The sequence below is a fragment of the Motacilla alba genome, chromosome 1, assembly GCF_015832195.1.
Source record: "Motacilla alba alba isolate MOTALB_02 chromosome 1, Motacilla_alba_V1.0_pri, whole genome shotgun sequence".
In the NCBI taxonomy this organism is placed as follows: Eukaryota; Metazoa; Chordata; class Aves; order Passeriformes; family Motacillidae; genus Motacilla; species Motacilla alba.
In genome coordinates this window covers 20,717,970-20,743,120 of record NC_052016.1, presented here as the reverse complement: position 1 = coordinate 20,743,120, position 25,151 = coordinate 20,717,970, and the positions used below count along the sequence as shown (strand labels likewise).

Below are 25,151 nucleotides of genomic sequence, written 5' to 3'. Positions count from 1 at the left end.
ATTATGTTATATAAGGCTCTAAAATCCCTATTCTTCCTCCTCTCCTGACATAGCTGTTAGTTCTTTTGTGCCCATACTGAATGTCTAAAAGGTTTGCATTAAAACTCACATTTAGACTGACCTTTGAGAGTGTATTGCTAAACCCTTATGGAAAAACATCCTGTGATGACTTTCTCCTGCAATGGCAAAGCTGAAGGCAATGCAGCAGGTGTTCAAGATGAAAATGAGTTCATAGGTATTGCATTAATTCACATTCTTGTGTGTAAATACGTACGTGGGCTCATCATTTCCATAAATACATATTAGATGTGAAACCACCTGTCCCTAGAGGGGACTTTATGCACTTGCAGAGATCGATCGCTTGCCCAGTTTCAGAATGTTGGAGGTGTCTCACACACTTGAAGGTCAAGAATACAGTTTTCTTTCAGGACAACCATGTCATTCTTTCAAATGCATTGACCCATCTCCCATAATAGTTTTCCTCAGGTTGTTGCTGGTGCTGGGAAAGTACCATTTAGTCACAGAAATCATCCGCTCCTTTTGGACAGTTAAAAGAGCAAAGCATTTAGTTGAAGCTAATTATATAGGTTCTCTCTGAGGCAGAAAAAGAGAAGTGGGATGATAGTTGCTCTAGAGGGACATATCTTCCTCCTTCATTGCTTGCAAAGAAACCTATTGCAAAAATCACAGCAACCCCGGATGAGGGGAGAGAAAAATGACGAGGCATCTGACTCCATCTTCAGAAGGCTGAGGAAGTGCTTTATTCTATAAATCTAAAATTGAATCTGCCATGTACTCACATGCTCACAACTGCACTCATTCTCATTCTTCTATGACTCTCGCTGACTGCTCCCTGACTCTCAGCAGACAGTCCGGACACAGATACACTCTTGGCCTTGATTGGCCAAGGGAACAAAACATCCTCACTTTGGGTAAACAATCTCCACATTCCATTCTACTTTGGCACAACACAGGCACAGCAAGTGATAAGAACTGTGTTTTCTTTCTCTGATGTTCAGAGAATGTGAATCCCAGAAATTCTTGGGAAAAACTTGTGCCCTGCTTTTCTCCATGAGGAGAAATGTAGCAACAGAGACCTGGTACAACTACTTAGGTTAAACACTTCCATTTTTGGCAATTAAATTCAAGCGAGATGAATTCCACATTGACTACCAAATACTGTTGAAAATCTAACCCAAGTAATTTATCTAAGGTCATATACAAATGACAATGTATTTAATTGAATTCTATTTTAATAAACTCATGACTAGTGCTCTAATTATTATCCCATTCTCTCTATGAAAAGAGACAGAATAAATAAGTTTTATGGTTTTTAATGTGTGTTTAGATTGAGTTGAGGGTGTCAGGCATTAGATCAGCTCACAAACCATCATCTATCATATGTCAACAGTCAAATACTCTATCACCTCCTCATTAGGCTTTTAATAGTGTCAATGAAATAAAAAAAAAAAAGTAGTATATCTTTGGACAAAAAGGACATAAAGTATAGGGCTGAGAAGTAAAAGAATAATCAAAACAGTAAAAGAGTAAAAAAGGTTTCTTATTGTTTTGTTGTTTCTTGTTTTTTTCTTAATATAGTAATAGAAAAAGAATTTAAGCCTAATTAGTTTAGTTAAGTTAGTTAAAAATTTAGTTAAGTAAATTAAAAATTACTTGTAGGGGAAGTGTGAAAATGGTCATAACCAGCTGAAAAATTAATAAAGAAAACTTTCCACAGATAAATATTTTCTAAACTTTGTGAAATGAATATATAATAGTTCCAAAAAGTTTTAAGTTAGAGAAAGATTAGGAAACAATCTAATCTTCGCCTTGCAGATATTTTTTAATTTGAAAGTGTATATAAAGAATAAAAAAAATTGAGAACACTTGAGGGTTTCAAAGCATTTTCTCCTGGAAAACATTTTCACATTTTTGTCTTCCAGTTTAGGATTTTTTTCTTTATAAACTCAGAAAGATTTCTGGACAGAGTCATTAAAAGATTATAAGGTCTTAAAGGAAATATATCTATTTCTTATAAGCTCTCTACAATTTCTCTGCAACACCTGTGTAATAATAATTTTTAGGAAATGCTGACTTTTTTTTTAAGAAGTATGATAAGAACCAAGGTTTTTTAAGCAATAAAATCTCATTAAAACTTATTTTTAGAAAAAAAAAAATCAACATTTTTAAACTTGAAATTTACCATCTATCAGATCAGAAATAAATTTTATATCGAGGTATTCCCCATGTAAAGCAAACTTGTAAAAGTGGAAATACTATTTTTGTCTTGGAAAGTGCAATGTTGAACTTTGAAGTATGAAATCGTTTTGGGGTTTTGTCAATAAAGTGTCATAAGAACTGGGGTGTTTTTATGAACATCCCTCCTCCAAAATAATACTTAACATTTTTTTCCAGTAGTAACAGAAAACATATATTGGTATTTCTAAGGCAGCCATGGGAAAGTTCTTTTTTATAGGACACATTTTCTCAATTGTCTCAGTCACATATGTAAATTATGTTAATAAGATAAAGAACAGGAGATTAAGGAGTCTAGGAGAATAGGAGTATCATAATGATCTTAAAGAAAAAAAATCGAAGTTTTTGCCACCCTCAGGTCACATTAGGTTCCAAATTATTTTATTACTATGACTTCATGACATACTTTACTTGCAAGAGTCATAAAGTAAAACAAATCATACAAAATTATTACTATTATCATTATATTATTAAATTTGCATTATATGGTAGAAACAAAAAATTTCTTATAACCATACAAATATAACTTCAAAGACATCTTATGTTTCCTGCAAGCCCAGCAGCTCCAGTAAGTGACTTTACAGGAAAACAAACAAATTAATAACATGGCTGTTCTAATTCCACAGAGTTTAAATGCCTGGATTCAGATATGAAATTGTATAAATAGCAAAATTAAAATGACAAATGACAAATCCAAAAGCAATGAAAAAAGGTTAACAACCCTTACCCCCCCCCACACTTTTAATGAGAAAATCCAACAATATTTATTATTGAGGCTGGCTTGGGGGAGGTCACAAAATAAATAACCATCTTGAAGACAGTGTGTTCTCTAAAGCTTATTGCTTTGTTTGAATTTTTCATTATTGCTATAAATTTAGTGAATGAACTGTGAAAGGTTTTGTAACATGCACTTGTTTTAGTAAACATCAGGAGCCCCGTTGACCAACACTGCACAATGCATACTTCATATATTCATGAGTCATTTTCTTCTGATGCCTTGAGTATTTCTCTTTCTGAAAGATGTTAATCTTTGTTTTCACTGAAAAAAAGGATATTTGCAAGTTTTCTCAATTGCCCTAAAACAAAACAAAACAAAAAATCATTGCTTTTAGACAACAGAACACACCTTTTAAAAACATACATTTCCTGAAATTTTGTTTGATCCTATGTCAAAACCCCATTCAATAATTTGTTTACTGGTGTTTTCTGCACTCATTTGGATCATTTGAAGAGTTTGCCAGTCCAGTCGGAGTGCAGAGGAAAAGAATGTGGTATGGTACAAACTGGGATAAAATATCAATGCTCAAAAGCAATCTGGAAAAAAAAAAAAAGGTGAAGCACTGCTAAAGGCTCTGTGAAATATGCTTTTGAGAAAGTTATTTAGACACATAATTAAATACTCCATATATACTTCAGAACACTTATGTTTATACAGAATAGAGCCTCACTTCTGAAAAGTAATTGAAAATATCTGTAAGTAGATATATTTTATCACTGAAATATCAATCATTGTGTTTACCTTATTTCCCCATTCTCCCATTAAATCTAAGCCAATGGAACATCAAACACAGTAACCCAGACAGCGACTCATCAGATCTTAGCACACTTTTTATTTCTTTATAAAAATCAGTAAGGTATGAGACAGCATTGGCACGGTAGGCTACCTCAAACAAAGTTTTCATCCTTATTTAAAATGGAATACCATTTAAAGGCTAATAAAATATGACCTGAGTTTACAAATACATTTATCCAAGGGTAATTATACAAATATGGTGTGTTTCTGTTTGTAGATTTTCTTTTTAATATTTTTGTAGAGTTGAATACTAACAGTATTTACTGCCTTAATGAAAGAAAATGTTTAGGAAATTTAAACTCAACTCAGCCTGCATCCAGCTGTAGTCTTTCCTTCTCCTTTGTCACCACTAGCAACCCAGTGAAGGTGGATGACTAAATCTAATCCCCATACACTTGCAGAATTTTATAACATGGTATTCTGAACTTCATGGAAAGATGAATTTACTCTGTAAATTCAAACCATTCTGATAATTAAAATTCACCTTTTAAATATATTTTTATGTAAACTGACATCAAAATTCAATTTGAAGAAAATTGTTACCACCCCATCAAAAAAAAAAACAAACCCAAAAAACCCCAAAAAAACGCAAACCAAAACAAAGTAAACAAAATCAAACCAAAACAAAGTAAAACCAAGTAAACAAACAAACAAACAAAAGGTTTAAGTTTCTTTCTATCCTTCAATGGGAGAAAATATTTCATCAAGAAAACAAATAAACCCCCAAAATGCCATAAAAATAATTATTTAATTAAGTTGAATACCTGATAGTCTACTGCATTAGAAAATCTGGGAGGCATCTAATATTTATTAGCACAGAAAATCCCAGGGAAAGATTTTTGCTGTCTAGACTCACGTCATCCTCTGGGAATGTCTGTAATAGACATAAGTCCTCTGTGCATCATGCACCAAGGGAAAAAATAGGTAGACAACAGAAATAATTCCATTTTCCTCTCTTTTTTTTGTGCACATCTGAAATAAAAGGATACATTTCTGCCTTTTCTCTAAGCTTTACAAAGCAGTGATTTAGGATTCCCTGTGTTGTTTAAATTAATATAGTTTGTTTCTTTGAGAAAATGTCTACAGAGAAGTAGATATATATATATATATATATATATATATATATATATATATATATTTAAGAAAAGTAAATCATATTTTTTTCTAATTTTGCCTAAGAAACCCTGTTTATTTTGGCTAAAGGCAATGTAGGAAATTATTTTAATAACAATAAAAAAGAGTGAAAGATTCTACTCTGCCTTATGAGGATTGCAGTATGATTAGCTTTGTTTTCACATTCCTCTTCAGGCCAAACTCTCAAATTTTATTCTATTTCCCAAAGGGTGTTCCCATATTTTCTTCTGGAAAGAAGGTTGTCATGAATTATCAGAATGATACATGGTAGGAAGTGTTGTTCCGGCAGGGAAATTAACCTGATTTAAAAAAAAAAGATATATAAAGGCAACAGAATTACAATTCCTATGGAAGTCTATACAATTTACAATTATTTATTTGAAAATCTATTTTGGTTTGAAGTCTTCTTCCTTGTAATGCCCACAATAAGATATTTTCTGAAGACAACAGGTACTACTCATTAAAATTTTCATTATAATATACCCTTTTTTCTTTGTAGAATTCTTATTCCCACTTTTTTATGAGAATTCCTTATTGGCCTAATATGGTATGCACTGAAGTTGACTTAAAAAATGAAGGAAACCTATCTAGAACTAAATTTAGTTAGATGTGCAACAAAGAGATCATAATGCAAGAAAAGAAAAACAGAGAAACAAAGAAAACACTGAAATAAAACCCCATCATTGTGGGATGTTATATAGAATTATAATAACAATATAGAATGATATTTGCTTTTTTAAAATTTATTTTTATTACTTTAGGAAACAGAGATTCCTACATCTGCTTTAATTTTTCAAAATTTAATTATCTAGGCTGCATTTTAAAATATTCTTTACTACAGTGTCAGAAGTTGAAGTCCTCCTGTATAGACTTATTGTGGAGCTTTTCATCTTCCAGTAACCCATAAATATCTGCTTTGATTTATTTTTATGTGTTGTAACTTATTGGTTTGTAAATACACATAAGAAATATTAGATAAAAGCAAAGGAAAAAGCTACTTAACAAATTATGTTCTGAATTTAGCAGCTGCCAATTGAAATTGTCAGCTTCATATCAAGATGTCATTTTCTGGGATTTTTAAGAGTGAAACATGTATGATTGGTATAAAATTCACTGTTGTTGAACTATAGAGGATCACAGACCAAAAATTTTATTAACTGGGAATAACTGTTAAGTTTCTGCTTTCTTTGCAGTCCTGTCTCTTATTCTTAACAGTTATTTTAAACCAACATTTGAAATTTTCTTTTCCCAGTAATTTTACTGAAAATTTCTAGAAGAATGTAAGTTCTGAGGTATATCAATTAGATTTTTTTGTTTGATTGAATAGTTTTGCTGCCACAAGAGTAGCTTTTTTATGAAGTGCTCCATGTGAAATTGCATTATTTTTAAAGCTTTTAAATGTTTTATTCCTTCTCATTGTTATCACTTTCTTATAAGTTTCTAATACTTATTTTAAATTGCAGTTGGCAATTTAAAATACACTTTAAAAAGGTGTACTTTTTATAAGCACATAAGGAAGGACAACTTAAAAGTAAAGTGATTAAAGGTGATAATTTCCTAAAAGTGATTCATAATATATAAAGTAATGACAAAGGATGAGGTATTTCTCTGCTTTTCTGGTCTCATAACCCAGCCAGAACAGGCCTGATTATTTAAATTTCCAAGTTCCTCAGTGTTTTGCATGTTTACATATGTAGATCTTGGCCAAATTCCCACTCTTTAAGGTTTAACCTTAGAAATCACTGAAAATGTGTAAAATGATAGGAAAAGTTTAGGACCATTTTAAATAAAAGATTGTTTGGATGGGCATAAGTCTGACAAATAAAAAGAGAGCTGAAAAGTCAAATTTGGTGTGAAGTCAAAAGTACATAATTTTGAAATTTCTCACCAATATCCTTGAACAAGGATTTATGGCACTGCAGGAGATCACACTCCAAGATTGCCTCCTGAGGAGGGGTGACATGATTACTGACACACTGCTAAATCAAATTTTCAATGAGGTCCTGAAGGGCCCAACAGAAGGGAACATGATGCTCCTGATATTAATCAGGGTTGCAGCTGGGAAGTGGCACTTTCACAAGGGAGGTGCACATGGACACCCATGGGCAGGAACAGGATGATCTTCTGGGTTTCTCAGGAAGGACAGACACTCTCAATGCCTACAGTCACACAGCTGGTGTGCTGGGTCTGTGGTGTTTCATGGCAAGCAATGAAAGCTGCTGCTGCTGCTGATAGTGATGCTGCTCTCACAGACGATCTGAAAGTATTCAAATTGCAGCAAATGCTCCGACACACTTTCGGAGACTGCAATAAATAGTCAACTATAAATACAAAATAAAAGACAGCTAGAGGGTAATAAATATTTCTGACACTCACTGTGGATCAATAATCCTGCTGTCACTTCTCTGGCTGCTACCCCTGTCTTTTTACCATGGACTTGAAGACCCAAAACCAGTTGCCCATAGCCTACAGAAAGTCAGAGACAGCAAAGCTCAAGAGAACAATGGAGATTCCCTTCTCTGCAAGTAAGGGGTCATGGAAGTAGTGCTCAGGAAGAACATTCTTGTATTTGATGTTCAGCACCAGCTCCTGTGGGAAGCCACATTTATCATGCAATGTCTTCACCAAGCTCCGAGCTGCAAGTTGGGAAAATGGAGTGGGCATCACATTGTCTGAGAAATGTCCCAGCATGGACATGGGCAGAAACTCCAGGAAACCCAGAAGCCTGAATTCCTCATTGTAATTACTGAGAAGTTAATGCTCTTATCAGAGGTTTTATCACAGAAATCAAATATGCCTTCGGATTAAATTCATGAAAATTCAAACTAGGTGTTGACAAGATTATTTCTGGCTAATGTTCAATTTTTCTCTGATTTTAGATACCAACAAATATGGACAATTTTATAACAGAAATGCAAATTTTGCAACCATAACTGACTGAAGAGTTCTTTTAGTGTCCAATTCCTATTTATCACTTGCATTGCAAATGACATTACACACTCTCAAATCAGTACTTGACCTAGACTAGCCAAATTTGAATATGTTTTCCCGTTAATCTTTTGCAATGCATGAATACAGGTTGACATGAATTTTAATTCACAATTTTGGAACCTGCTCATGCTGCTAAGAAAAATGCAAATAAATGCCAGTTTCTTGCAGAAACACTTTATCAGCAGCAGTAAATAAAGTAATGCTTCAAGCTTTATTTGAAGTTATTGTTTGAATGCATATGATATACATTCCCTTTCTGTTTTCCAGATTTATAAGGGTAAAAATCCTATATCAAATACAAAGCTTTCTTCAGGGCCCAAAGTCAAGCACCTATTTGTGTTAATGGAAAAATCTCTCGATATAATTAATATCTAGTTAAGAAAAACATTAATTGCTGAGGTCATGTTCATCATTGTATACCTGTGGAAATCAAGTGATTTACCACCTTCACAGCAGAATTAAGAGCAAACATCATTTCCACATAAGGACAACCAAGCTCACTTGTTGTTCATGATTTTACTGCACATGCAGAAATCCATCTCAGCATAAGAGTAACATGCAGCTGTAAAATCTTGTGTGACAACTGTGCACACCCTCACACTTAAAGCCATCTAAGAAATTTCTTTAGTTCGGAGGTTTGCTGTGAAGACATTTGAAAATGTAACCCTAGTCAGTTTTCAGCTCTCTTTATTTGAGAGAAAGGTCCCAAATTCATTATGACATCCATTCATAAGGGAGAAAAAAAATTGATATGGAAAGAATATGGAATTTAACTTTTCCAATTATTACTAAAGTAAAAAAAAAAAATAAAATTTTTCTTAAACTTTTTTTCATTTGCTTTAAAAATATCCCTTCTTCTTAGATTGTTCCTCCATAGTCCATGAACTGGTGTTCCCTGAAGTTATAAATATATTTTTCATTTGCTAAAGCCTACCAGCTGAGAAAATGTTCCTACAAGAAATTCTTATGAGGCTAAAGATGAAAAAGTGTGCAAGCATAGGTTGAATAAGCCTAGATCATGAATTTAAATGAAAGCAGGTTTTGATGTTTCTAAACAAACCCTCTGAGACCTGCTGGACAGTTGTAACACTCTTTTTTTACTACCAAAATAGAATATTTAAGTCCAGAGAAATAAAAGCTGAGGTCCCTTAAATTTAGTAGCACATGCCTATTTGCCTTCACACTGACAGTGAAGTGTGCATAACTCATACACTCTTATGATTAAATGAGACATAAGATACTTTATTTCCTTTTAAAATCTCTCCAGAATCAAGTTTCACTTGGAATAATTACAAATAGACCATTAGATGAATCCTGTTAATTTTAATAGATCTTTGACCACTGATCCAGATATTTGCTAGAATATAGGGATTTTTAAACAGCACAAGATTACTTTGTTTCTCTTCCAGTGTTTTGTTCTTCAAAGTTGGAACAAATCTTTCTTAAAATATTTAATTTAGACTGCTATACTACTTACATAGTGGTAAACAAAACACAAATTTTTATATGTAGACTTTACAGAGGTTTAGGCTGTATAGAGCAACTTAAATCATGATTTTGAATTATCATTAAACACTTAATAGCAGCACATGGAACAAACTCTTCTTGCCAAACTGCTAAGTGTTAATTATTGCGGCATCCAAAATTCTTAACTTTGCCGGCATAAAATTCCTGATTGGATAAAACAAAGGAATAAAGAATATAGGTTTCAGAACTATTGTGTGTAGGTGATGCCAGATATGAAAATCAATGAACAACATCTACTGGAATCTTGAGAAAGAGTTTGATAAATATGTTAAAAAAATTTAAATTATAAACCATATGCAATCTATCATTTGTAAAGTACAGTTTCTTGTCATTTAGTTGCAACTATTGCAATAGACTAAATAAGCCAGACCTCTTAGCTGCCTTCCAAGAAAGCAAAAATTTTTGAGGTCAGCAGCATGATGAGCACAGGCATTAAGTTTGACATTAAGAATTTTTTGGAGTCATATCTATTTCACATTGCTAATGAAGCTTAGGGGAAAAGAGTTTTCATACATTTCTGGATTCTGCCTTCTAGAATGGTACAACAACAGAACAACGGGATTAAGGGAGCCTAAATAATGGGCCTAAAGGGGCCTGAAGAACTCAGAATGTGCTTTGAAAACTGTGAAAACTGTGAAAACTAAAATGGGCTTCCTGAGGTTATCTGGCCCAATTACAAGTCATATTTTGAAAACCTAAAAGTACAGAGATCTCATAATCTCTCTGGAAAATACAATACAAACACCCAAGGTGACCAAGTTTTTACTTGTATTTAGTTGAAATTTCTAGTAAAATTCTGAATTAGTTTTCTCTCTTTCCATTAACCAGCATGAATACAGCAATTAGTTCGTCCTTTGTCTTTACTTGAGAATGGAAAAGCTCAAATATTTTAGTGTCTTCATATATGCCATGTATTCCAGCCCTATAACAATCCCAGAGGTCTTCCAAAAGACTAGTTCCTGTATGTCCACTTCTTTCTCGAAATGAGAAATCCAAAACTGGACACAGTGCTGTGTTGGCACCCTGATCCTAATGTTATATGACCTTAGTTCGTCCCAGCTGAAAGAGCTCCCCTTTGCTTTGTTCAGCTTCACAGGTTTTCTTCAGCCCATTTCTCCAGTCTCCTGGGTACTCTCTGAGAGGAAAGTTCTCCACCTCTCTTTGGCAATGCTCACAGACTGGCTAAGTGGGCATTCTGCATGCTAGTTAATATCTGAGGGACACCTCTTGTCACAAACAGCCAGTTGGATGGCGTGCCAGTGACTTGACTCTTTAACCCTGATGGTCCAGTCCCTTTTTCTTACACCGTACTGCCCACTTATGCAGCTACTCCAATTTGGCTATAACAATGCTGTAGGAGACCTTGCTGATGGTCCGGACTAAGCCAAGACATATGTGTTTGGTTTGTGCGGCTGTGTTTTGGTAGCTAGGGGGATACAGGGGTGGAAGCTGCCAGAGGTTTTCCCCGTGTCCAGCAGGGCCTACATCACATGTTTCCAGAATGGACCCACCACTGAGCAAATCAGAAATGGTAGTATCAAATCTGTGATAACATATTTAAGGGAATAAAAAATGTAATTGTGGCCAGAGAAGAGAGGAGTGAAAATATGTGAGAGGAACATATTTTGTTCAGACACCCAGAGTAGAAGGAGGGTCAGGAACTGCTCCAGGTGCTGGAGCTGAGATTGCCCTGCAGCCTGTGGAAAAGGTGTGCACAGGTGAGTGCCTGAGAGGAGTCTTGTGACCCGCTGTGAAGCCCATGCTGGAACAGATCCCTGGCAGGGACCTGCAGGCCATGGAGAGAGGAGCCCACTTTAGAGTAGCTTTGTTGGCAGGACATGTGACCCCATGAGGGACTCTGACCAGCCTGTGCCTGAAGTGACCCACACTGCAGCAGTTCATGAAGAACTGCAGCCTGTGGCATGGACTCACACTGGAGAAGTTCATGGAGAACTGTCTCTCATGGGAGGGACCCCAAGGTGGAGCAGAGGAAGGACTGCTGTCCGTGCAGCATCAGAAACCATGGGTGATGAACAATCCATAACCCCCATTCCTATCTCCCTGCACTGCTGGGGGGAGGAAGCAGAGCCCAGAAAGGAGATAGAGGAGAGGAGAAGGTGGTTTTAAGATTTATTTCTTATTATCCTGCTCTGATTTTTTTAGTAATAAAGTCAATCAATATCCTCAAGTTGAGTCTATTTTGCACGTGAGAGTAATTGGTCAGTGATCTTTCTCTGTCCTTAGCTCCTGAATCTTTTATCTTATTTTTCTCTCCTATGTCCATCTGCAGAAGTGAGTGTTAGAGCAGCTTTGGTGGGTGCCTAGCATCCAGCCAGGGTCAACCCACTGCAACATGTTATATCCTGCGCTGTGTTCTTGTCCAAAAAACCAGTCATCTCACTGAAACAGGCAACTGGATTGTCCAGACACAATTAACTTTTGAAAAATCCCCCCCGGCAGGACTCAGACACCTTCTTGTACTTCCTGTACAAGAGATATGTCTGGAGATATGCTGAAAAAAATCTGGCCAGCTATGAGGTGTTAAGTACTAGCAGTTATGAGCAAAGATACACATCTCTTTTACACTGTTGATGACATGCAATTTAAAAATAATAATTTTCACCTTTTTTTTTTTGTGGTAGAGAGAATCAAATGATTTATCCAATATTTAACATTCAGCATGCAAAATTGATGATGGGTACTGAGGCTCAGAAAGTCAAATAATCCAATTAGCAACTCCATTCTAAATGTACAATTAAATACTACTAGATTAATCATTCTTGATCAGAATTACTCAGAACTTCTCATCTCCTTTTGACAATGCAAAATTGACAAATTGTAGTAAAGTCAGCCTTTTTAATATCTCTCTAGAAAGTGCTGTACCAGGGGTTTTTTGTACCTTAAAGTAGGATAAATTGTTTTAGTGGGTTGGTTTATGTTTCTTTTAGAAGTCATGCCTTGCCAGTCTTTGATGATTTATCTCTTCAATATATAATTTTAATGGAAGAATGCCACATATTTATAGATATCTGTATGTGTTCACTTACTTAATTCTATGATAGGATATATAGGTATTGGCAATGGAGCATGGAAAGCCTTTGGATAGGATCCAAGAGGCACAGATGGATTGCAACAGCACAAGCTTATTCATAAAAATAAGAATGGAAAGAAAAGCATATAATAATATTTTGGCTACAAGGATTTTGCAGGCATAATGGAAACAACTGTGCATCTTATACATATCATTAAGCCTAGGCTATTACATTAATCAGACAATTTTTCAAACAATTAAAACATATTTTGAATGTGTTACTCAACCTTATTGTACCAAATAAAGCTTCCTAAAACATATAAACAGTCATGCTCTCTATTACTAGCAGATTCCACCTAGAATAGTTTTCTTGTGTGATGTATCATACACAACTATAGTGTTTTACCCAGAATCCTTACAAATTATGAACTAAATACAGCTTGACACGATCACCACATAAAATGCTTTGAAAGAAAACAATGCAGTATACTGGGGGTTGCTTTGCAGGTGCTGCTTATCCCCCTGAGCTTCATTATCTATATTTGAAGATTTAAAAATCAACAGCCTAAAGCAACTGGAACAAATATTTAAATGATCTCTCCACATTTATCCAGAAAACTGTCACTCTCTGCTACATATTGCAGAACAGACTGAGGTCTCTGCTTCCAGCACACTGAACATCTCTGTTCTGAGGGTAACCCAGGCCTCCTCCAGCCCTTCATCCCATCTCTGCTGAGTCTTCAGTCTTGATAAGGTAACACTGTCAAACTTGATAACACTGATAAGGTAACAAACTTGATAACACTGATAAGGTAACACTGGCATTTTTAAAGACAACATTTCTGCTTTTTTTTTTTTATTACTATTATTAAAGGAATCTCCCTTATTTGCATTAGGTAAATCTTGAGCATGGGAGTTACAATGTCAGAATGATAACGTTACATATTTTGTGACTTGTTTTGGCTGCTCTTAGACACAGATATATGGTAGCAAACTTGGTCTTCAAGTGTTTTGTTCATGACTTCTCCAGAGCCAGGCTTTTTTGCTCCAGGGCTTTTTTTTTTAATGGATTTATTTTGCATTATTGTGTCCTGAATTATTTATAACATCTCCTAATAATTGTCAAAATAATTGCTTTTGAAGAAGCTATGAGACATAGTGACTACACTATAAAATCGGAGATACTGATGCAAATGGATAGCCTAAATGTAAGGACTTTGCCCTGTGCCACTCTGTTCCTGAGTCAGGTTTTTCTTCAGAATCCTCTGGGGAAGTGTAAGAGCAGCTGTAAATGCCAAATCTTTGTGACCAAAATGAGAAAAATAAAATATTGGAAATGTGTAGTATTCTTACATCGAGATTAACTAATAACTGTCAAAAACAGGTACATTTTTGTGAGTGTGAGACCAAGAAATAAACAGAAGAAACAATGGTTAAATTATGATGACACATAAAATAGAAAATTTTGGGTGACTGAATCTTTTTAATCTTCTTTATTTTCTTTATTTCAATTTCTTTAACCACATTGATGAAAAGACTTAGTGCCGCCAACTGAAAAAGACAGTGAGGAGTTTAGGGTTTGTTTTGACAAGAAATGGAGATGCTTTAAGAATTTCTCTCTCTTGAAGAGAACTAAACCTGCTAATCTCTCCAGCACCCTGCTTTATCACCTCATCTATCACTTGCATTCTCATCTTCTACCCACAAGGTTTTTTTTTTCTATTCTTGCAACTAAATCTTCCCTTTCCAAAGAAAAGTTCTTCATGATCTATGGTTTCTGCTGTGGTTTAACCCCATACACCAACTAAGCCCCATACAGCCACTTGCTCACTCTTCCCCTCAGCAGAGGGGGAAAAGGGAATTGGAAGGGTAAAAGTGACAAAACTTTGTGAGTTGAAATAAAACAATTTAAATTTAATAATTTAAATATGTAAGTAGAAAAATAAATAAATCTACATATTATCACAGAATATTTGGGTTTGGAAGGCACCTCTGGAGACCGCCTAGCCCAATCCTCCTACTGAAGAAGGTTGATCTAAAGCAGGCAGCACAGGACTGTGAACAGTCAGGTTTGGAACACCCCCAGAGAAGGTTCTGGGCAGCCTGTTTTAGTGCCTCTAAGTAAAGAAGTTTTCCTCATATTTGGATGGATTTTCTCCTGCTAAAGCTTGCGCCTGCTGCCCCTTGTCCAGTCACTGGGCATCACTGGAAAAACTGTGGCCCCATCCACCTGACACCTTCCCTAAGGATATTTGTAGGCATTTATAAGATCCCCTCCCAAAAACATACACTATCCCAGCTGAAACCATGACAAAGGGGCAGTTAAGGATGCCACTGGCTAGGAAAAGCTCATGTCAGAAAAACAACTTCTGTTGAAGTGTTAGAAAAAATTCATTATGTACTTTATTGCCGAGAGACTTTTTTTTTTTTTTATCTGAGAATAGGAAGATCAGAGTGGGGAAGGAAGGGGAGGGGCAGTGCAGAAAACAGTATCAAGAAGATGAAAGAGTGAATGATTTATCTCAGTTCATTAAAAGGAAAGTCATATGTGAATTATCCTAAACCATTAAAGAAGTAGGATGTTAAAGGTACCTATCAATACTGTCAGGCCAAAGATAGGTAGGGCAAGCAAAAAAAAGTCATTCCATTGTTAGATGTGTGGTTTCTTCCATTATGCTAATTTGTGTTTGACTTACTGCAACACAGTGGATGCTACGAAAGCACCTGTTTTTTGGGATATCACTAATAACATTGTTACTTGCCCACTTCAAAAAACAAAACAAAACACCCTCTGCAAACTCTTTTATGACTGAGCCTTAAACATACCAAGTAAGGGTCAAAGAAAGAGTAATTTCTCCCTTCATGAGATGGAAAATGGGAAAATATCTTCAAAAATGAATCAGATCCCTGTGCTACAGTCCTTAACTGCAACATGAAGTAAAATTCACTGAGCACTTTAAGTGATAAAAGAGAATCTCCTAAAGCAATTCAGCACATGGATAACTTCCCCAGGTTATATATTGTTTCTTTTTGAAACTGTTAGAAAAAAATCAAGGCAAAATGTCAGATATATTTTTAGGTTGGTCTTTCTTGCTCCAGTGTTAGAAGATTTAGTTTATCTAAAGTAAATCTAAGCTTCTAGAAAAAAAAAATAGAAGTATTAAGAGGAAACCAGAATTAATTCTAAAGTTATATGAATTAAAATATTTTTTTTAAGAATACCTACTGTTGAAGATAGAGCTGAAAAGCAACTGGGTTACAAATATGTTTCTTTGTTAAAGGTAATAGAAAAAAGGAAAGATACATAATTGGCTCAGATTACAGTAAGTTTTCTATGCAAAAAAATAAGAAAAAAAAAAAAAAGAAGAGATCTAACACTAGTCTCTGGCTGTCTTAGCTTTTATGGGCACCTTACTTCCTAGATGAAAAGTGCTATTTTTGTATTCAGGATCTATTCTTGAGTTGAGGTGAAACCCAGTATCTTCAAAAAGAAAACAAAAAAAAATTACAACAAAAACTTATCAAACATGCAATTCTGTGCTTAAATATATCTGTATACATATGTAATGATTTTAGCACCTCTTTGTCACCTGAGATAGCCTTGCTGAAGGACCTCTTGTTTTTCTTCAGAGCTTTATCCAAAATATAACAAAACTATAACAAAAAATCTTGTGTTGTAACATCTTGAGGGAGAAATTACTAGATTGCTCCACAGAGAATAAAAGGACAAAATTAAGCATATAGGATAAGAGAATCCTCATCAATGTATCACATACTCACATGTAATATTTTTCAAGTTAAGTGAGCACTCTAATGCATGCCATTTGTGAGATTTTCTGGGCAATAATGGAGACAGACACATCTCAGCTGAAAAGGAAAAATAACAGAATTCAAACCAGTTGGAAAAAAGGGACAGGCATTTGGAATTCTCAGGGAAAAAAAAAAAAAATCACATTTTACCTGTTCTTCCTAAAAATAGTTTAGGGACAATTCTCATAGCAGTGGGAATTGAATAGAGCATCCAGGGGAAAAAATTCCAAAATCTTACAGAAAGAAATCCAGTACATGTCCAAAATAGTTCCTCTGCAGAGAAAGTTACACTTGCTATGAAGAACTGTAAGTAATTGTTTCTGATGAACTGGGTTCCAAGGCAAGGAGCAAGCAACACCCAGTTGGACAATCAGGCAGTAATTCTAAACTACCAGCCAGAAGAAAATGTTTCCCCAGGCACCAAATAGGTAAACATTGGACCTACAATCATAAGTTGTAAAAATTAGAAGCATAAATATGTTTAAAAAAGAACAATACAGATTTATTGAGGCCTGTTAGAAAAGTTTCCCTACACGTTTTTGACCATCTTTTCCCTTTTGTATTCTCTTTAAAATCAGGAAACCAGGAAATACTAATTTCTGATATTTTTATTTTGATTTTTCTGAGATGTTCGTTGATATAATTTTCACTATGAATATTGTCAGAACGTGGAATTATTTGCAAAGAAAAAAGTACTTTAAACCTCACAGTATATATTGATTTACTTCCTAAGCCAATGCATACCCAGAAACAGGATAATGAGTTAGCTTGATCCTTATATCCATGAGGTGCACCTTTCCATATGATATTTTAAACAGTCATCTAAGGTATTTCGGCTTTTGATCAGAGGAATGTAACTCTTTGTTACTATAACTTTTAATAAATCTAGTTGCTTGAATGAGGCCTGCATAGCAGGCCAAACCCTTGTTTGGGTTAAGTAAATCGTAATTTTCCTGCTTTACACAGAAATTTGCAAATATAAACCAGGGGTATATAACTTTTTTAAGAAGTTATACAGTTTTGGACATCCTAAATTCATGATTCCAGAGGAGACAGCTGTCACTTTTTCAAATGTTTCCCCATCACCGGAGACTAAATATCATAGTGCAAAATGTGGCCTTCTGGGTTTAAACTCCCCAGTGTTGCGTTTTTTTCTGAAAAGTTTCTGAAGTGATTTGGACTCCCTTGCCTCAGAAGAAGCAATCATCATTTTGGCAAATTTCTCCAGCGACACAACTTCTGATGTATGGCTTCCTGGAGCTAAATGAATTAGCAGAGCTGCCCTACATTGCTGCTGTTTCCCTGGAATGTGCCGTGTGCACCCTGCCAGGCTCCTCTCTGTAGTAAAATTCAAAGTAGTTCCGATAACCATTCAACCGCTCACTTTATTTTATTATATTTTAATTAATACTTTTGAAAACTCATGTGAGAAAAGAATCTGAACACTTCCAGCACTGAGTTTAAAGCTGAAATTAAGGCAATGAATCAGACTGTGGGAAGTTGGAAGCTAATATTCGAAAAGTGTTTGCCAAACAGCACTACATATTTGGAAGCTCTGCACATTTGTTTGGAATGTTGACATATTACACATGGTTTTCCCCCCAGAATTATGGTTTGTTTCTGTTTAGGATAAGAATAATTTCCATTTTCCAATACAAGCAAAGAAGTACCTTACCCTACAATTTCACTGTAATATTTACCAAAATTAGAAACCTGTTTTAAAAAAAATATTAAAAGAAGCTCCTGTATTTAAGGTTGAATAAGTCTTTTTTTGTCTATAGTAATGGTATGTGGTTAAACATAAGAACATAAATTGCTCTGTCCTTTTCCCATGCAATGCACAATACAATCATGTGAATAAAGCGACAATGTGACCAGATATTTTCAAAGCTTTATTACTTCCTACTAGTTTCCCATGGGTACATTATTGAAAATTCTTCTATCATCAAGGATGCCATTTTAACATTTCAGTGATTTGAATTATCCATAGATTTGAATCACATTAGGCACATGTAACAAAATATGTGATTTGTTCCACAGTTTTTATTAGCACATTTTGGGAAATGTTTTCCTATTCTCACACCAGGTATTCCAAAATACAATCATGGCAGAGGGCATAGAAGCAGAATAAGTAGGTCCAATAGCCCTGATATTAAAGCCAGTAAGAACAGTCTTTTATAAGTGAGGAGACTTAAAACATGCTAGTTAGTTAGTTATAAAGAAGAGCAAAAGCATTAAGTTTAAATACAAAAAAAATTCACTCTTGCTGGAACTCTAGTAAAAGTAAAATGTGAAAAGTACACACACTCTTTTGATTGATGTTGTTTCATCAGTTTTCCTCTGTATTCATATTCTGACAGGTAAGTATTTTGTTTTGAAAAGGATCTCCCAACTCACCACAATTTTAATGTCTCTGATACTGCAAATGGGAAATCTATAAAGGCAGCCAAAGATCTTTTTTGATTGTGAGGATGTGATGTAGTGTCCTAAAGAGTACTATTGCCACTTGCTGACATAGAGGAAAAAGAGAAATGCCTTGTGGAATATCACTCGGAGATCCAAAGGCAGTCACAGGAGCTGACATTAGCAAAGTAATTAATGTGGACAGAGGACCTATGGCTGCTAAAATTCTCAGCCTGAATCTTAAAATTATCTCAAGTCCTTTTTGTACTTTTGTTTTCTTTTAAAGTTCTACTGTGTCTTGTCTATTTTTCAAACATATACTGAGAGATTATTATTCTTTTTACTTCCTTCCTTTCACCCCTATAATGATTTTTCACTGTTTACTATTGTTCATTCATATTCAACTTAATATTTAAAGAGAAATATAATTAAGTTGTTTCAAGATTAAATACATAAAACTTATAATACACCACCAAATAAAAATAAATTATTAATTCAAATCTTTAGACCACTCAGTTATTTAGAAACATATAAATTAATGGCAGGCACACAAGAATTTTATAAATTTTTAGATACATAAAGGAGTTCCAAGTTTAAATATTGAAGGCAGTAATTGAGTAAACACCAGTAAATTAGGGTATCTTATTTACTCACCCTTTTAAGGGTTATTTGAGGGGTTTTTTTGCTTTATTTTGATTCTAGTAGTGATTGGTGAGAAGGTAAAAGAAAGCATTTGACAAATCTTGTTGCATATACAGACTTACAATTCAGACTCTGAAAAACTGGGGAAAAAATACTAATCAAATAGAAAATGAACCTCATACACATGATTTAATTAAATACTGGGTTAGGCTTCTTACTTACATGGCTGATTTGAGAAAGAATAGAGGAGATAGAATATTCATCTCAGAAAACTGTAGAGACTTCAGAACTGCGTGCTTCACTTGGAAAGAGTCAGCTGGAGAGACAGTACCCAACATCTTTCCCCTGGGAGGGGCCAAAGGAGGGCAGAAGAGGACGCCCTAGAAAAAGAAAACACTGAAGCTAAGTTGATGCTTGTGTTCCAAATCTTTCCAAGACAACTCTGCTGGCAGCTGCTGACTTGCCAGTCCTTATCAGTCACATGGACGTCAGTGACCACTGGGGGCATACCCTGGCCTCCCTGCCAATCACCTTGCAAAAATTAGACAAGATCAGAAAATGTCTTTTAAAAACAATGTAGATGCAGCACAAACAGAAATTGGGAAATGCTTTTTATGGAACGATGGTATTTAAAAGATTAATTGCATGAAATGTCAAATTTGACAGACAAGGCTTCACTCTTTCACCTGACAGAGCTCTGTGAGCAAAATAATTTCTTCATATCTCTTCAAAGGGCCAACCGTGGTGCCAAAAATGTCTTAATCCTTAAATAAATGACTAATCTAAATAAATTGTAAAAATTGTAAATTACTTTTCACCTTATTGTCTTACTATATTTTTTATGATTTTATGTATTTGCAGTTTCCAAAGCTATATCACTGGGGAAGATTACAGAATTTCTGGTTTCCTATATGGAAAGATGAATTTTGTATTGTAACTTTTGGTCCTTTTTGGTCCTTATAATGAAATCATTGAAAGAAACTAATGAAATTATTTGCTTATTGTGAAGGAAAAAAAACAAAACAAAACCAAAAACGAGGTGCAAGAAAGAGAAGGAGAAGAGGTGTCCCAGTTACAAGAGCAGAGTTCCCTCCACAGCCCCTGGAGAGACCAAGGAGGAGCAGGTATTGCAGTGTGACCCATGGAGAGATCAATGATGGAGCCTGTGCAGGTACTACACTGGTGTAGGTGGATATGTCCAAAGGGAAACTGCATCCTATGGGAAGGACTTATGCTGGAGCAGGAGAAAAGTCTAAAGAGGAAGGAAGGGCAAGAAAAACCTCAAATAACCTGACCACAACCTCCTCATTCCCCGTCCCCCTGCACTGCTAAAGGGAAGGAGGTAGAAGACTTGGGAATGAGGGACTAAAGTTCCCTCATTGAAAGTTGGTTTAGATTTTTGTCTTTATTTCTCACCGTGAAAATCTAATTTAATTGGCAATAAATTAAATTAATTTTTCCCAAAATGAGTCTGTTTTACTCACAATGAGAACTGGTCAGTGATCTCCTCTATCTCTGCCCACAAGCTTTTCCATCTTAATCTCTTCTCCTGCTCTGCTAATCACAGGCAATAAGCAAGCAGCTGGGTGGGCAGCCCCTCCTGTTCCCCTCATGAGGAAGCTGTAACTGCAGCGAGTGAACTTCCCTCAGTCTCCTCTGCTCCAGGCTGAGCAAGACCAAATGACCTCAGCTGCTCCTCATATGGCTTTTCATCCTGATCCTTCACCACCATCATCACCCAAAACATAGCTCACAGGCAGAACACAGTTCCTACTTCTGTTATTGCTTTCCTCTTTTCCTTGTGTTGGTACTGCCTCCAGCTACTTTCCTTTTCTTCCGTTTTTTTACCCCTCTGAATGCATCCTAACAACATGACCCCCTTCCCTTTCAGCTTGCTTTAAAAATACCTTCAATAAATTAAATAATGGGGGCTACTAGTTAATAGGTAGAAAATAGCAACTGTAAAAGGAGATAAAATGCTTTCATGGTTTGCAGACTTCTGTTTGTTCATAGAATGTAGAAGAATCCAACCTCTTAGAGGCATTAAAGCTGAGGCAGATGTTTCAAAGGTTGACCTTTGGGAAAATAGATCCATCTTCCTACCTAATTCAGAAGCTGAATCACTTACTCATCTAAATGCATCTCTCAGAAATCCAGTGATTTTTCAATGTGTTGTACAGTGTGCAAATATTTTGTATCAATCTTAGAGATCACAGTTAATACCTTCTATTTTCATTGGAAATTGGCAGAGAAAACGAAACAATCACAGTTAATCTAATCATAATATGGTTGAAAAATACATTTCTATTTTAAGACAGGATTAAGACATTTAATGTCATCAGCATACAGTAATCTAAAATCTTTAAACTGGTGGATCAAAACACCTCCTTCAGCTTTCTTTTCATGCCCTGAAATCATTAATGTTTGATTGAAATAACTGATGGCTTCTAAAATGCAAAATATTAAAACCTTATGTAATCCTAATATTTCTTCAACAATTTCTAGTTTTTTCCCACTAAGAGATAATTTTTGCCAGTCTTAAAAATTAAAAAAAAAACAAACCCCGTTCTTTGAATATATCTGTATTTATTGACAAAGCAAAATTGTCCGCTGCAGTTCAAAGGAGTCTTGAACCTATAGGAGCTAAGGTACTTGGCAGTTTTATTCTAAACATGTGCCCAGCTTCTTTTTTGGTATCACCAATGATGCTCGGACCAAAAAGTGCACCTGAAGCCAAATTTCAAATTCTCAAAGACAAGTGTCATCTGAATCGGTCTGTCATTAGTAGGGTCATTAGTTGAACAAAAGAAGATTAAAACTGGTACAGATTTTCCATGTACAACTGCCTCATTTTCCACTGCCCCTTCCCATAATTTATGGTCTTTTTGATTTGGTTTGTCCATTTTATCATCTTTTTTGAAAAGTACTGCAAACTGGATTAGGAGATACAGAATCTTTTGACAATCAGGATTTTGAGGTCAGATTTTATCTTTTAAATATTTATAGGAAATTATTAATATTTTACCAAAGATGACTGCAAAATGTGTATAACATATAAACATATTTAACCTAAATGTATAGAAAATGATTAAAATAATTTCTAACTAATTCATGCAAGTTTTTCTTCCATCTATTGTCTCCCCTTCTTGATGTTCAGACAAACATTTTGCCAAAGAACACTGACTAAAAGAAAAAACACTCCATCAACATCTACTTATTGCAATCATCAACATGGATTTGAGGTCAATAGCAAACAAAAAAAATTCACAAGATCAAGAAAACACCACCATTCCATTAAAATCAGTCACTTCTCAGTAAGAGAAAGAAATACCTCTGAGGTTACAAATAACTCTACAACAGGTCTAAATCTCAAATTATTTGAAACTCAATTGAAATGTTATTGAAAGAAGTACTGCCAGTACCTTTGTTCAAAACAAGGATTAATTTGAGAAAAACAGAAGGGAATGAAGCTAACAGCCTTATGCTGCCACATCAGAGTTTTCTTGGGAAGTCTCTTATTTAAATACTAACAAGACCATATGGCTTCCAGATCTTAGTAGAAAGGTTTCAGGCTAAATTTAACACAACACAGGAGACAAACTTGCCAGTATTTTAGTCAGATCACATTAAAAATGTAAGAATATCACCTAAAAACATATTGGAAGCCTTCAGGCAATTCTTGTGTATCTTCAGCTACTTGTTGTCTCGTTATTCCACTCACTGAGTAGGTTTCCTCAAAAAAGGGTTGTGAGCATTCAGACCTACCATGCAATTGTCTATTTACTTAATCTAACACCAACATTACATAAAAATCCTAATGGGGTTCTATGTCTAAGTGTGAAATAGAAGTTAAGATTAGAGGAAAGGACAAAAAAAGGAAAAAAAGAAAGACACTTCTTAAGAAATTATGTATTTTGCCACTTCAAATCCTCTACAACTTTTAATAAGTGACATTTTACAAATCTTTGAGTTTGAAAATGCAAGCAGGTTCCAAATTTACAAAGAAAAATCCAATAGACTGATGTACAAATAGGTTATTTAAGATAGAGACAGACTTTTTGGTAATGAAATTTTAAAAGCAAAAAGGGCCAAACACTCCTGCTTTACAATCACATTTTAGTTACTGGTGAAGTTTGAATTGTCCATAGGGAGAATAGTTTTTCCTTTAGAGAGAAAGAGACTGAATTAGTTCTTTCTAATTCAGAGTAGTATAAAAAAAATCATCCAAAGTGATTTCAAAATGGAGTTATTGCAAATGTTACAGTATGTATATAGATTCTTTTAATACTTTTTTTTTTCCACACTAGCAGATAAAAGCTAATATTCCACATACTAGAATGATATGTAGTTTGAAATTGAAAACAGCAGATATCTTACTGTCCTTTTTTTTTTTTGCAAAGACTCTCACAGCAGCTTCAAAGGAACAACTAGCTAATGCAATTGTTGATGTCAGAGAGCTGAGGAAGCTTAATATTCTAATGTACTTGACTTTGAATAGGATAAATTGGTCTGCAAGACAATAAAATCATTGTCACCCTCTGAAGTCCAGAGATTAGAAGCTCTAAACTGTACAGATTCAAAGAATATTTTAGTGCCAGACACAAATGGCAAATCCTACTTTAAATTTCAACTGTGGTTGAAACACTGAAACAAGTTTATAATAGTAAGTGGTCAAATATATCATGGTAGTCTCTTTGTTCCAAGATATTTCCTTCATAGTCAAGCAAATTACAGTTTACAGTTACAAATGGTAAATTACAAATTACAGATTTGCAAATTACAATTACAATTAGAACTTGCCTTCCACTTAAATGATCATATATTAAACTGAAGACTAATTGGCATTAATCAGCTATAAGGTCTGTCTCTTGCCATGGACATACTGCAAGGGTTAAGGCATTATTCCTAATTTTCCAACTATTTCACCTTTGCTCCCATAACCATGCAACTTAATTTTTTTCGCTTACCCACAAAACACAAAATTCTCTGATGTTTAAACATTTTTTATTAGTTAGGCAACAGAGCCCTAAGTTCTACTGGCATAACTGGAGGCAACAAGATTCTTGGGCCTTCATGACCAGACTGTGACACCTCTTGGTTTTGTATGCTATTCCTCTTTATAGATTAAGAGTTGCATATTATATCATTGTTCCCAAATTTTCCAAAAGCCCTTGCAAGGAGGAGTACAAAGATAGTAGAGCAATTTTCCTGAAGCTATGAAACATCAGCTTTCCATACACTGCATTGGCTTTTCTGTCATCAAAATGAAGACTGAAATGGAGATAAATCTGCTACAGAAGTATTAAAAATAAACCACACAACCCAACTCAACCCAAACAAAACCAAGTTTAAAATACCTGGATGGATGTTATTATTTGCTTCTGTGACACATTGTTATTTGAGTACAAAGTCAAAAAAGGTAAACTGAGGGAGCTATGAAACATTGCATCTCTTGAGGTAAATTCCAAGAAAGCACAACTAAATGTTAATAGAATCACAAAATCTGGGGTTTTTTTTGTGATCTTTGTTTAAAAAAACCAAATAAACAAACAACACAGATCATATAACAGCTTTTAAGGTAGAATGTAAGATTTAGTTTTCTGACAATAAGATTTTCCTAGTAGGAATCTCAGGAGACAATGTAGTTTATAAACTCCATTTTCAAAGTCATACCAAATAAACAAAGAGAAATATTAAATCACATAAAGATAATCACTTTTAGTTTTTGCCATTACAAACTTGATGTGTCACAGTATGTGGTAAAAAAGTTATTAAGACTTGTAT

At 34.8% G+C, this 25,151-nt stretch overlaps 1 long non-coding RNA gene across 1 annotated transcript; it reads right to left on the bottom strand.

The window, feature by feature from the left end:
* Window positions 1-2,545: 2,545 nt before the first annotated feature.
* LOC119703117 lies at window positions 2,546-19,789 on the bottom strand. Its single transcript, XR_005257558.1, has 3 exons — window positions 19,590-19,789; window positions 16,293-16,379; window positions 2,546-3,332 (listed from the first exon to the last, which is right to left on the bottom strand). It is a non-coding gene; the product is annotated as an uncharacterized LOC119703117 (long non-coding RNA).
* Window positions 19,790-25,151: the final 5,362 nt, after the last annotated feature.